Genomic DNA, 15,627 nt, shown 5'->3' with positions numbered 1-15,627 from the left:
AGAAGGTCACAAAGAAATCTGCCAGACACATTTAAAAAGCAATTTGGAATCACCAAATCCCAGCCAAATATATCTCGCTGTTGTTACAGGATAAATATAATTACTGCTATTATTAGTAGCAGCAATAGTTACTATTAAGGTTATTATTAGTCATAATTTTTACTGTGGTACCACTTAGGAATTCCCTCCGGAGACCAGGGTGCCATTGCAGCATGCTCTGTGTCGCTGTTACCATGACAGTTTTGCTCTGTTTGCCGGTGTGTTTTGGCTAGAGAGCCAGCTGCTGACTCGCTGTGCTCCAAGTTGCTGAGCAATAAATCCCAAACCAAATTCAGGACCAGATTTCTGCTCCAAGTCTCAATTCTGTGACTTGCCATGGAGGCTGCTCTGAAACTCTGCCTGAGTCTGCCAAGTCTCTGCAAAAACACCACTTCTACCAAAACTGGCTGTTCCCAAGTCAAGTTTTTGAAAATATATGTTGCAGGAAAGCACAGGAAATGCAACTGGTAAGATTGACACTAGTGAGGGTTATTTGTGGGAAACAAGGAAGATGAGAAGTATTTCTTCGCAGTATAAGCAAATATAAGCACATTGTATCAAGAAGAAAATATTTAGCTAAGCAAGATGAAACAAACTTTGTGAAATGTTACACGGGTACAGGTGAAATTTCCCTGACAGATTGTCTCAAGAGACCCGTGAACTGTTGTCTTGGCTCTCAGCTTGATGATGAATGAACTAATTTCGCTGATTCTTCCCAGACAACTCTGACATTTGACTTTTCTGTCTTGTAGCAACATATGAAAATGGTCACTGCACACGGAGAATGAATTTCATTGTAGGTTCACTCATGGTTATGTTCCCCCTTAAAATTTCCATAGGGTTCTGGGCAAAAGTGTGTGCCACCCACTGAGCCAGAAGTGCAGCAGAAGTGTGTGGGGTGCCCTCAGCTGCTCACAGAGACCACGGAGGGAGGTTCAGCTGCCCCAGGACGATAGGGTGACACAATCCTCCCCATCCCCAAGACTGCAATCCATTAGCATCCACGGGTAAAGATATGTGAACTAATGGTCCCAAACCATTATCTAGGGGGGTTGAAATCCTTATCACAAGAGCACCAAAGGTTCTGATTTGCATCTCTCCAAGTGTGGGTCCAGTAACTTCTCCATCTGTCATTGCCAGTAATCTCTCTGTGTAATCTTTCTCATACCTCTGTGCCACCAACATCCCCACTATAGGTGTGTTTTCTAATGGTCCACTTAGCACATTCAGAGGTCTCCCATGCTCCCAGCATTGTTTGATTATGTCTTTAGAGCTAAGATCTGATCAGTGTTTGTACACCCTCTTCTGAAGCTGAACTGACTTTTCCCTAAGCCTGCTATTCAGCTGCACCCGCTTTCTTGTTCACAGGCACTCAAGCAGATGTATTCTCAAACACAGCAAACAGGCTAATGCCTCTTGAGTTTTATATTCCTTCCTGCCACCTCCTTTTCTTTTTCCTTGGCTTGTTGTGAGCACAACTGAATGCCAGGGACAAGCCCTTCCGCAGCCTCAAGGAGCCCTGGGAATACCTGTCAGTGTCCCACGGGTGACACCTTTGTTGCCAGCACAGCCAGGAGGTGCAGGGCCATGTGTCACACCGAGGGCTGGATCCATAAGGAGCCACAAGGATCTGCAAAGTCACTTCATGGCTTTTGGTCTCAATCCATGGCATCGATGTTTGTTGTCCTTTCCTTTTTAAATTTTCCCAGCGCGTTTTAGCAATTCTCTTTTCGACAGGTTTCCACTCTCACTTCTCACTTGAAGTCCTGTCTTTTTCTGTCTCCCTTGTCCCTAAAATCAACTCTGGAGAGATGAACCATCCTGACAGGTTTGTGACTGTGTGGAGCCACATGAGTTTGTGACCCACTGTGTGCATCCCTTACCTGCCAAAACAGAGATCTCAATCTGAAAGGACCTATTAAGAAATACAGATTAATTGAAAGTACAACTAGAATTTGGTTTTAGATTCTAATTTAACACATACTCAGCCTTTATTAAGGCTAATCACAAAATTGATCTGTCTCTTCACACTAAACTCTTTACGTTGAAGGGATTTCTGTCCTTGACCAGATTTTATCTGATTAAATATTGATACAGAAGTACCATGAAACAGGCAGGCAAAATGGTACATTTATTTAAAAGATGATGAGCATTCAGACTTACCTTTTGTAATCAAGTGAAAACAGCAATTCTTGGTCTCCTCCTTTGGCCATCTTGGCAATAGCTTTCTGAGAACCCTCTCCATCACTGCCAGAAGGCTTTCACAGCTCGCAGATGTCATGGCCAAACTCCTGAGAGAGGCTGAAATCGTCTTCTTCAATTCTGTCTTCATATTGTCTTCTTGAAACAGATGTCCAGTGCCTTCTTGTGTCACTATTACTGGAAAAAAAAAAAAATACTGAGAAAAACAATTCTCTAACATTTCTGTGTTGTTCAAATGCTGTGGACATGGTGTGAGGCATCACAAGATCCTGCAGTGTAAGGCACTGCTCTGAACAGCTCACAAATTTGCTTGGTGCTGATGTAAAACAGCCATTTCACACATTTTTAGCAAAGTAGTACTGCTCATGGCAAAGGTAAACCCATTAAAAATAAATAAATCCAGAAGATATTTATGCCAATCAAAAATAGTCATATTGGTGTTCACGCTCTGGCATTTTAATACTTGAATCTTTATTTTGTAAAAGAAAAAAAAAAAAATATATATTTCACTAGTAAATTATTTATATCATGCGGAGTAAAAATATCTCTGGACCATAAGGAAAAATTTGTGATGTTTTATTTGAGCTGGAAATCAGTGTAACAATTAAGGCCTCCATCTCAGGTTCCAGGGAGGCATCTTTCTTCCATTGCATTTTATTCTGTCCCTCCTATGCCAGCTCTTATAAAACAAGACACCACAGGATTTAATTCTAAAAATCTAATATTACTGCCTTATGGTGAACTGAATACTACAGATTCCATCTTGATAATACTGTCTCATGGGATTCCTGTGTGGTAACAGAATCTCCTGGGATTCCTGTCTGGTAACCATATCTCACTGGATTTTGGTAGTATTTCTCCCACTGGATAACCCCAGCCCCACCAAATAAGCAGTCATAAACCTCATATTCTCTTTATTTTGCATGACATTATTTTGCTAATATCAGATCCTTTTCACAACTCTTTTTCACAACTTTTTTCGCTAAATTGGAATCAGGGCTCTATGAGAAATGAATATGATGGAATATTTAGTTTATTGGACAAGGACGATGTTAAGATATACCTTTAAAGAAGCAATAATTGGAATGCTTCATAGCTTCATTGCACTTGGTCTTTAGCCATACATGGACCAGAAAACTTTCTGTTGTTCTGAAAGTGAGCTATGGTATGAACTCCTCCTCTTCATGCCTGTGAGAGAAACCACAGCTAAACAGTTTCAGAAGGAATTACTGAGCAGTTCTTGAGAGAGGTTTTAAGCTAAATCATGAAGCAGCCACACAGCCTTTCTGTCCTTAGCCACTCTCCCTACCCAGTTCACAGCAAGTTGACAGGGATAAAATTATTGCTACAAGTCCACAAACACACAGAATTTTGTTCTTAAAGTCCTGCCTGGTGTTGCCAGAAACTTTTCCAACCTCTCAAAGGATACAGGGTCACCCTAGGAAGTTAAACTGGGATATTCTGTCAGGAAAATTGTACATCTCACAGGGCTCAAACCTGTTCCATCACCCTGAACACTGAAAGTGGTTCAGGAGATCTGCTCTGGTTCACCCTGTGAGATTTCCAGGCTCAAAAGTTTTGTCTTGAGCTTTCCTTTGATTTATTTCTTGTCTCTAATGGCCCACTTTTGAGAAGATATGGTTGGGGGATCACCTCCAGGGAGGGATTGCTGCTGAGTTGGGACCCAGCCTTGTTCACTGGAGGGCAATTGCAGAACATTTTCCTATTGCCATGATCCACCTCCTGGAGTACTTAGTCCTATAAATGTGGGTCAGATAAAACACTGATGGGCCCTGCAAAGAATTATTCAGTATGATTTGTATCACTGAGCTCTTGGACGTGCCAACAGACATCTGGGCAGGTGTTGACCAGGCGGCTTTAGCAGAGCCCTGACCAGCTGCACCTCTGGCTCAGTAAGAGATGGAAGGTTTGAAACCCAGATGATACCAAGGCTTGAAGCCCAGTGAAGGTGCCTGAAGAACACAAATGTTAGAGATGAAGGAAGGTAAACAGGCAACACCTATTAAACCATTGTCTCCTGCCACGTGTTCAGACAAAAAATGGGCATAGGCCATTTTTCACAGTTGTCTTTCTGTCCAAATATAGCATTCACAGAATGCTCCAGAACTTACAGCTGTTCCGAGTCCTTTTTTGAATCCAGACCCTGCATCAACACCAGTATTTCTCTGGTTCTGCCCAAGTGGTTGAATCTCATCACACTTGGTGGTACAAGGAATTGTGATAACAATCTGTGGCAGCTTGATGTTATTTTTGAGAGGATTAATAAAGTTTATTAAGCACTTTTTGAAGGTTAAAAAGGAAAATATGACTGACACACTTGATACCATATCTGCCAAGAAACCTTTATCCCTAGACTCTGGCATTTCCATGACCTTTATCTGCCTGAAGTACCACTGGAATTAGCAGGCAGGTGAGCAAGTGGAGGTCTTGGCTGGCACCTTGGCAGCCCCTGTAGTCACTGGGAAGACTGTTCTGGCTTTTGTTGTAGACTGGGATGACCAGGAATGGTGTCAGATCAGGGGCTGCATTTCTCCTCTGCTGCCTTTTAAGTCACAACTCTCTGCTTGGACAATGAACTGAGAAAACCATGTTGGAGCAGGACAACAAAAACCTTTTACCAGGGGGATTTTGATAGTCTCTTAAGGGGCCATTCATGACTTTGTGGTGAGTCACCACCCCAAAAATACTGCTGGGGCTATTCATTCAACGGGGCTAGCAGTGCAAACTGGAAACAATCTAGGGAACTCTCATCTTCAGGTCAGTGGGGGCTGGCAACACGGCCACACTCTGCCTGGGAACGAGGGGCGAGACGAGAAACAGCACGGCTCCCAAATTGCTCTCGTGCATGCTGTGCCTGGGGACTGGCCCTGCAGGAAGGGAAGGGTTTGTGCCATGCCCAGAAGTACAGTTGTGGGTCCCTGTTTCACTGTGATGAGTATTTTTCTGCTTGAAGAATGATGAGACTGGGAAAGGTTACTGTAAAACTGGGATGAAAAGGAGCTTGGAGAAAGCTTGGAGGAGACACATGAAAATTCCTGCTGGAATGCTGGAAGGGTCAGGGAGCAACTTTAGTGTTTATCCTGTTTATAGCCTACAGGACCTTCTTAGTGTCTGAAGCCCTCCTGCTATAAAAATAGGGGAGAATCCATAAAACCAGCAGCAGCATCTCACATATAGCACAGCTCCTTTCTTACAAGACAGGCAAGGAGCTAAATGCCTTAATTAGAAGTTCACCGAGTTATTTTTTGTGTGTTGCAGCCAACGACACAGAACATGGACTCCTGATGGAATACCAAGGCAGTAAATCAATGGAGGGTCTTTGCTACCGTTCATGAAATGCTCCAGCTGTGCTCCTAAGGATTATAATGTCAACAGAACCCTTAATTTGAATCACAGCCTTGCCTTCACTCAGGGGCCATATATTAGTCTTGAAAAGCAGACAGAGTTTCATTGCTTAGGGAAAGAATGACCAAAAAAAAAAAAAGAAAGAAAAATAAAAATGAAAAGGAAAAGGAAAAAGAAAAAGAAAAAGAAAAAGAAAAAGAAAAAGAAAAAGAAAAAGAAAAAGAAAAAGAAAAAGAAAAAGAAAAAGAAAAAGAAAAAGAAAAAGAAAAAGAAAAAGAAAAAGAAAAAGAAAAAGAAAAAGAAAAAGAAAAAGAAAAAGAAAAAGAAAAAGAAAAAGAAAAAGAAAAAGAAAAAGAATAGCTGAGCTGAAAATAAAATGATGATGTAGGGGAAGAACACTAAGGTGCAGCCAAAGGAGACACATGGTGACTTTTAGTATAAACCTCTAGAAACTTGAACTTAAGGTTCTTTCTCCATGTGCCTTTAGGATAAATTTCACAAGTCAAATTTAATTTTTCCCAATTCATTTAGACAGTGCTTAGGCACCTGATTAAGTGCTCAGCTTCAGCAAAGCCATTACAGCAATTCTAGCTGACTTCACCCAAAGATCTGATCCTTACTCAGAGTATGAAATATATCAGGAATTACAGAAAACAAAAATGGATCACTTTAGACAGTGGTAAATTTGTCTGGATGGTAAATATGTTTGAATACCACTAGTGGTTATGCTTCTGCTTTAGGGCATGATCAAATCATAGAATCAGAATCCTAAAGTACCCTGAGTCAGTGGAGACTGGACTGTATTCCATCAGGCTGGATTCTCAAAAGCTGTGTAAAAGGTGCAGTTTTGCCTTAGCAAAACACTTGAAGATTCCCAGGAATCTTTTGACATTTAGCAGGTGTTCTCTAGCAATGATTGCAATAAATCTTAACAACCCATGTGTAAACAGGCCAAAAAAAAAAAAAGCAGAAGGATTTTCTAATGATGACCTTGAAGTTGTTGACGAGGTCACAGTGGTAGTGTCATGCTGCAGTTTGCACGTGTTCTTACCTTCTTATTCCTACAGGAATCAGCTGCTGCCAAAGTATACATGATACAAAGTAGAATCTTGATTATCCAAAGCTCAGTCATAGTCTCTGTTGCCTATAATACAGTTCTATCCCCGGCATTTATTGCTTACACTGAAAAGTATCTCAGTTATTCAAAACCCTGATTCAGTGGCTGAACCCATTAAATCAATTTGCAATTAATTCAGTTGGCTCAAAACCATTTCCCCTCTCATAATTGTACTGAAGCTATGCAAAGATTTGCACAAAAAACCACTCAGAAAGGGAGAGACTTACCTTTGCTTTTTTTGGAAGCAATAAGGAGAAAGAAATCTCACATAGCCCCAGTAGTCCTGGAACTGCTGGCAGGTTTGTATCTTTGCAGGAGCAAGAAAGCCTCCTCTCTGAAATGCAGAATTATTTGAAAATGCTATCTTGTCCTACCATTAAGGTTGAAGAGCATTTGAAATACAGAAGGGCTGTAGAGCTGAGCCAGTTCCTGAAATGAAATTCTGGTTCTACTGCCCAAACTCCTGCACAGTCACAGTACCCAGTGGGGATGGGAGTAGCCTTTTTTCTTGGCTTAGCATTTGGTTTATTTTGGTTTATTCTGGTTTATTTTAGTTCCTCACTAGCAGGTGTGGAGACTGTGCAGATCTGTGCCACCTCCTGCTCCCTCCAGCACCTGCAGGACTGCCCTGAGGCTCCTGCCCAGGCTGCCATGATGGGCTCCAAGAGCCCCATCCCATTATTTCCTAGGATAACATGAACTTCTCTTCCAGTGGCACCTCCAAGTGCAAGCACACATGTGCCCCCAAAGCTAAAAACATGGGTTTGCATCCATTAAATACATCCCTGTTTTGCCACCACCATTTGGCCAAATAGAAAGTACAAGTTTGTTTCACAAATAAGTGAAATCAAAGTGTCACACTGAAAAGTGGGTGATGTCAGTGGTGTGAAAATATGTATTTTGTTTGTCTCAGATAAAGTGCTTTATAAAAGCAGAATAAAAACCCACCAACCTTCACCTGGCAGGGCTCTCTAGGACAGTTTTCTAAACTGATTCTCTCTTTTCTTCCCCACCTGCCCCATCTTCTTTTCTTCTTTCTCCTCCATCAGTCTCATAGAGGAAATGGCCCCACAAGAGCAGCTCAAAGTGTAAGAGTATTTTTCTTCTCTCTCTTTGCATTTTTACCTGTCCATGTCTCATTCCGATTCTGTTTCACTGATGTTGCATGGAAGATGGGCACAAAGTGTCTTTCAGTCATTCCACAGCTCTTTTGCCAAATGTTTCACTAGTTTCTAAAATAAAGAATAATTATTCCTTTGTTTAACCATCATGTTCTTTACATGGAACATAACCTAGATTGTCTTCAAGATTTATCAAGAAAGCAAACGCTTGTCTTACCTCTCTAAGGTCTTGTTAGACCTCTCTGACTCAATTCTGAAGAGCTTTGTTTTACCATCCTGGTCCCCTTCTGAATAGACAATAGAGATTCTCAGTTTTTGTGGCTATTTTTGAACACATTTCTAGCAAAACACTTGAATTACAGCTTCATTCTTCATTCTGAACTGGGGAAAGAAAGAGTTAATCTGATCCTGAGGGCTTTCTTTCCATATGCACCACTGAGAATGGGTAATAGATACTTGGAGCAGACAGGCTATGGGACACAAATAAATTCAGTTTCTGCTGCTGTAGTTTTAGACCCATGTTGCCACGAAAAATGTCTAAGGATTTAGGAATAATTTTCAGTTGTTTTCACGGTCTGAGCAACACATGCCTGTGAGCCTCTGATGTCTGCAGTGTAAACCAGGCACGCAGGGTCACAACACAGCTATGCTGTGCCTAGCAGTGTGTGTCACCTATCCTCTAGTGACACTGTCTCAGGGGACTTCTATCAGACTAGCTCATCTCTGGCTCCAAAAAGTAACATTTGTGTGGCTTTTCCTCATAGAAACACAGAAGGAAGGTGGAACCATGACCTGCTGTCAATTCTTTCTTAATGAAACATGTAAAGGCACTGAATTCTGGTCACACTTAGTGAATGAGCCCATTTCTCCCTCCAAAATTTGTACAAGGAGTAATTTCTAAAGATAAGAATTGATTTAAGACAAACTGTTAGCTGGTTATTACATATGATGTATTATTGGACAGAATAACCAAACGTACATGAAGTACTTCCAACAGAAGATTATTTTCAAATGAAGAAAAATGGGTATTTCAAAATGAAACAGGCATTCAGCTCAAAGTGTGAAATTTTGTGATATTTTGATACTATCAGACCTAGTTTTCTTTCTTTTTAGACAAAAATTTGCAAATCAAGCAGCTGGTGCTAGAGATATTTCCAAGCACATCCCACAGGAGCTGGATTCTCCAGCCACCCCCATTGTCCTGTGTTTCTTACATTTGCATTAGCACCAGGATGTCTCTAAATTCTCAAGTTCTCCTCACTGTTCTTCAAATACACACATTTCAGCAATAAAGTTAAAATACTAAAAAAAAACCAAAACATTTTCTTTAACCTGTAAAGTGAAGACCTTGAACAAAACCCTGATGTTTTGTGGCCAAAAAGGGGATGTTCCCTGGATTTTCAAAAGGCTTCCCTTCTGCTATGCAATGGTGGCATCTGAACTATTGCAGGACTAAAATGGGACAGTTCTCTTCAAGCATCTAAATTTGGAGGTGGCCTGAGAATGCTCACAAAGGAGGGCAGCTACCATCAACTGCTCTTTAATTATAGATCTGCTTGTTCACCTTCCCAAATCCTTCAAACCTTCTAAAAGGAAACAGGAGACATTTGAACTTGCAAACTTCAAAGGACTGTTTATGATGGCTTTAAAAAGAAATGAAGATCAATCAGTTTAATACATTTTCTCCCTATAGAAAGTATTTCACCTCTGAAAATCCAAGGAGGAAGAGAGCAAATCTTTAATAGAAGAGGAGGTAGATATGTGGACTAAAGGACTGCTACCTTACACAAGCTATTCAGTTTTGTTTTATTACTTAGTTCTCACAGGAGATCAAGTTTCCAAAATTTCTCTAGGGTTTCATATATATTCTCACTCTCTTTTTCCCTCTGCTTTCCTAATTCATACTGCTGAAATAAACTTTTCCAACATCATCCTTATGAGCAGTGCTCTCTCCTGAGCAAATCTAAAAAGCAATGCACCTTTTGCTTACTATATATATATATATATAGATATAGATATAGATATAGATATAGATATAGATATAGATAGATAATATAAATATATATTTTGGCCTAAAATTGGAGAAAAATAAGTCAAATTCAAGTCAAAATTTTATACCTAGATACTTTTGCATCTGCTTTTATTCATGAAGTATTTTGGGGTCCAATTTGTTTATATTTTAGAAGCTGGTTCTAAACTTCTGTTTGCTGTCATCTTAATGGCCACAATAAGAAAGGGACATTTGCAGCTGGAAATGTTTCCTTCCTTGGGTCAGTTTGTGTTTAAAGGTTGTGTCCACATCATGGATGTGGGTGAGAACATCCATTTCCCATCCCAGGTGCTTTCTCAGGTTATGTACCAGCAAGTGAAAATTGTGAGAAGCAATCACAAAGAAGGGGACCTCCCTTATGTTGCTCATCTCCACACTTGCAACTAAGTTTTCCTGGGGACAAACCAAGCAATTCACTGCTTGGAAAAACACCCCTGGCACCAGCTAGGAATCCATGATCATTTTTTAAAAAGCCAGATTAACAGAACAGAGGAAAAGCATTAATTCTTCAGTCCCTGAAGATTTGTAAGCAGAGGAGACCAGAAGCAGCCAAGGGGTGGTTGAAGACATTACACTTGTTCAGCTCCAGAAGGTGCAGGAATATCTGCCTGGATCTGACTCATTCAGAGATACCCTTTGCAGCCTCCTGGTTTTGACAGGTTAGCATTCTTCCCCTCTGCCTTTACCTCTCCACAGAGAACCATGGAATAGTTTGGAATGGAAAGGCTACTTTGCTGGTATATTTTCCTGCTAAAGATAATTCTTTTGTGGCCAGTAGAAAGATGCTATATTTTTTACCAAGGAAAATATTTTACATTCCAAGAAGGAGAAGAAGAGCTGTCAGTAAGGTCCCTCTGTGCACAGATTATTCTGTTTTGATAAGACAGATCTCAGCAGTTCCTATCAAAATATTTTTGGCAGAGTAATGAACTGATATCCTTTGGTTCTTAGAAAACAATTCTGCATCTCAACAATGTATAAACAGTTGTCCTAACTAAATGTCTCTCATTACAGGGCCATCAGCATGTCATTGGTAATTACACTGAAATTAATACTGAAGCATTTCAATTCCAGGAGTGTAAAATTATGTGGAATCTCGTTTGCTTTGGGTCCAAAGGTATAAATGTCTTTGCTGTATTAATGTGGCAATAAATGATTTTAAGACTAAACTTAGAAAGGTTTGGTTTAATTTGTCTGTATTCATTTTTGGGGAGGTGAATTGTAAGCTTCTCTCTTTTAGTGCTCTCCCTGAGCTTTTGAGGCCAGAAAAAGGATTTCTGATTTTTAATGTTATACATTTTTTTCCTGGAGGAAAATCCCATGTTACTATGAGATCCATGGGCATACAGAAATGACAGATCTTGTGCTTTCTATCAGCTACAAATAAGCACTAAGATTCAAAGTTTTCATTGTTGTTGTCAACAGCTTTATTGTCTGAGGTTATTGCTTAGGTTTGAAGGAGATTTTGGATTTCAGTGCTCAGGGGGAAGGTTTTCAATGCAACTCAAAGAGACGTTTTACGAAGGTATTTTTCTGTGATATCTCATATATTGCCCTGCCTGGCTACAATTTTAATGTATTTACTTTTCTGCTCTGAATTAGTATTTACAGATGAGGCTGTGAATCAAAGATATGATGGTGAATATCAGCGTGTTGTAACAGCTTTCTTGTAGGGATTTTTTCATCCTGAACTGCTATGAATGGGAGAAAACCTTCTAAAAGCTGGGGGTGTAACCACATCCTCGATTCAGACAATTATAAGAAACACTTAAGCTTTGTTGACTGAATAGTTGAACTAACACCAGCCCATTCCAACACCAGGCCCATGCAAGTATCCAAAGGGAAGACAAGTGTGATACAAAGGGATTTCTTTGCCTGTTGTTTTCCAGAGGGCTGTACATCTGTGGAAGGAAAGCAGAGAAGTTGGAAACGTCAGGAAGTAAAGCAGGAAATCCAAGAGCTCACAAAAGGACTTGAAACAGAGGGTTTGGGGGCTGGTTAGTGCTATTAAAGAGTATGAACAAAACATCTCCTCTAGCATTATTTTCATGCTTGTGGTGACTGAGAAAAACAGATTTTGTACATTCTTTGTAATTCTTTGTAATTAAATAAGATTACCTTGAGAAATGTCACCTGGCCCTCTTCTAAATGCTGAGGGAATAACTGTGAAGCAGTTTCTAAATACAAATGGAGTTCATTGCTGTTCTTGCTGAGGCAAGCAGGAAACAGGAGCAGGGCTTGTAGAAACGAATATCAGACCTCTATAAAGTGGTGAAACAAAGAGACAGAAATATAACAGAATTACCAGAATATAATCTCAGGATGGCAAATTAATGATGCTCAAAGAGAAGGGAAGTCCATGCTTAGAAAGCGGAGAAGAAAAAGGTGTGAGTAAATTTGGAAATGATTCCTGCCTTGTGACTTAGTTATTTGGCATGGGGGAGCTATTTGTGTTTCAAGCACAGCTCTTGCTTTTTGTGAAGAGACAGCCACAAGAGTCCCACACAATCACCAAAGGCCAGGATATTTTACATGAGGCTGGTGAACAGAGCTATGATGGGCTAAAGCAAGGAGTAAAGGAACTAAAAAATCTGCTCCAGATACAAATCAAGAAGTCACAGACCAGGCAGAGTGTCTTCTGTCTGGAAGCAAGTAAATGAAAACTTTGCCAAAACCCAACAATTCTGTCCTCTGCCTCATTCAAGCCCAGTTCAAGTAAAGTATCAGTGACTGGGAAAGTAAAAAAATAAATATTTGCATAATTTCTACAGAACAATATTTTTTTAAAAGTACAAAACTGTGAGGAAATTGTTTTACAAGTGCTAGAAATGGCACCAATGGAAAGACTTTTGCCATGGGGAGGAGGTGAAGATGAAGAAAAGGTACTTTGTGGAGTGTGGGAAAATGATGGTGCAGAAAAACAACCTGAAAAGATAATTTCTGGAAGTACATACACCAACTGCTCAATTCTTGTTCATACCTGCCAATTGGGCAACTCTACTCAATGTGCAGCAAGTGATTTTAGGGAAGAGAACAGATAGTACACCAGATTGTTAGACTGGGCTGGAGAACTACTGATCCCACACTGAAAAGCATTTGTAAAAGGAGAGAAATTGGAGGGGTTGGGGAGAGGGAACTGGACTCCAAAATACACAGCAGGAATCTCTACACCAAAGGTGAGGGCAAACTATTTATCAGTTTTAATTAAGTACAACTAATCACTGAATCACAGACAGGCTGATGGATGGGAGCCCTGGAGGCCATCTGATCCAAGCCCTCTCCTCAAGCAGGGTCAGCTAGAGCAGGTAGCCCAGGAGAAGGCAAAGAATTTGTGGTGAGCATCCTCTCCTGGCTCCATGGTGAGAACAGCAATAGCTTTGTTTTGCAGAAACTCTGGAGCCCCCAAAGGGGTAAAGTTTACATCTTCCTCAAAAAACAGAAAAGAAAAAAATCCTGATAACCTGTAAAAAGCCTGTACAATGGAAATGTACAGATTCACTCAAGGAAGTTTTAAAAGAGGAGACACATCTTGATGTTTTAATCCTAAGGAGAAAATAAATCTACTTCCTCCTGTAAGGTATCCCCTATGGTTCTGGTCCAAATAAATAAAATTGGATATAGAATACAACTGGGATCATTATCATGAATAGGATTTCAGCCTGTCAGTGTCTGGGAACTGTGGAATTCAAGGTTGCTAAAAGAATATTAAGCAACGAATGTCTGTAATGAAAAGCATTTCAACAAGAACATTAATGTTTCTTAAAAGATTGGGGGGAAAAAAAAGGAAGACAAATCCCAAAGCCATCTCCTTTGAATTGCTGCAATGAGACTGAGCAAAGAAAAATCCTAAGAATGTGGATGAAATTGTTTTAGGTTGATGTGAAAATCATCACTTACCTACAGTAGTTAAAATGTCATTGTGTCCAATGAATTAATTATTTTTTCTTTTGTTTCCCTTCTCCTTTCTTTTTCAGTGTTAGTATTTTAGGCTTTGTTGGGACAAAAAACTAACACTGAAATAAGAATTTAATTCATGTGTTAAGCTTAACTTCATTGTGATTTCCTATGGGAAAGTGGTTAAAACATAATTCCTATAAGCATGAAATACAGCTCTAAACACAGGCAGGAGAAGCAGGCGTTTTGTAACTAGCGATATTCCTGAATCACCCACAGCAATTACCTGCTGATCCTTTATGGCAGGGAGCTGGCCATCTGGAAAAGAGAGGCAGGAGAAAATAATGAGAGAAAAAACTAATAACAACAGAGGTACAGCAAAGCAAGGGATACAGCCAGCACAAAAATTTTGCCCTTGAGAAAAGCTGGGAGTGAAGAGTAAACATTTGATAGGAAATGGACTTGGATCAAGGGTAAAGATGCAACTTCATGTCATGGGAAGCAGGAGTTTGTTCATTTTCTTCAGACCATCAGGTCTCTATCAAAAATACCTGAAGCAGTCAGTAGTCATTAACTTTACAACAGCAATTTTAGGGAAGAGAAAGCTGAGAATGGATCTTGGTTTTGTTACAAGTGGAGGTGAAGTAAATCTGAAAGCGGTTGAAATAAATATGTTATATTTATTTATTTAGAAACTAGACATGAGGGAAACCGTCTCTCTCAACCTTCAGCTGTGTGTGATCTTTCCTTGCCAGTCGGGCTTGCTGACTTGCATTTTGTTCCTGGAGCTGGAGATCTGGGAGAGCTCCTTGGATCCCCCTTTCCTGTCCAGTCATTTCTCACCCTTACTGGGAATTGAAACTTGGAATTGAGACAGGGGAGCTGGCAGACCCAGCAGTGTGTCCCCAAAACAGCCCTGATGCCCAGGAGGCAGAACTTAATTTTTTTCCCTGTTACGACCAACCTTCAGAAGGCACCTTGGATCCTGCAGCAATTTGGGCCCTGTGTTGTTGACAGGACAGCAAACAAACAGAAAACCTGAATTCTTGTTTCTTTTTCAGCCTGTTTCCTTTTTGCACAGTGGCTCCTGACATGAGGCTGCCTGATTAACTCTGTGAAGATCCCGTCACTATTTTTGGTTATTTTGTAAAAGCAGGAAAATTTGGGAACATGGGTCATGGTTTTCTGTACTCTTCTTTAAACTTAGGTCTATTCTGTGTGCACCATTATTTAATGTATGTCATTTAAGGGTCTTTTTACATTATTTCAGTATAAAGAAGAAGGGAGATCACGGAACCTTGATTTTCTTATTGAGACAGTTTCCTCCTTTGTTAGAATATTACGGAAAAGAGACTAGGGTGGAAGGAATGGAACAGATTTGGTACCACATATTTGGTATAAAGACACCTTTCTAGGTAGGTTTTACCTTTATAGGGTTGTAAGCAGTGCTAAACCTAGGCTTGGTCACCTCATTCTGTGAACTCACTTCTCTCTCTCACAGATTTCACCTCCTGATGAACGGAAGATTTTTCATTACCTAGTTTTAAATAAGCACATTTAAATGGGTATATTCAAAAGCAGCCCACAAGACCTTTTTTCTCGATATAATCAGGAATGGGATTCACACCTGTCTGTTTCTATGTTCTATGTAATGTCAGATTAAACTTACAGATCTTCTGTTAAATTCAGATGGAGTGTTTATTTGAGTGCAGTCTTTCTTTTCTCCAGCTCTCCACTATCAGGGCCTAATTCTGGGCAATGAAGAGCACAAGGCCAAACCTCACTGAAATGACCATTATTTGTGCTTGTCAAGCACATCTCAAACTTTGTACTACTCT

The sequence above is a fragment of the Cyanistes caeruleus genome, chromosome 6 (genome assembly GCF_971803275.1).
Source record: "Cyanistes caeruleus chromosome 6, bCyaCae1.hap1.1, whole genome shotgun sequence".
Lineage (NCBI taxonomy): Eukaryota > Metazoa > Chordata > Aves > Passeriformes > Paridae > Cyanistes > Cyanistes caeruleus.
Note: the sequence above shows the minus strand (reverse complement) of the source record.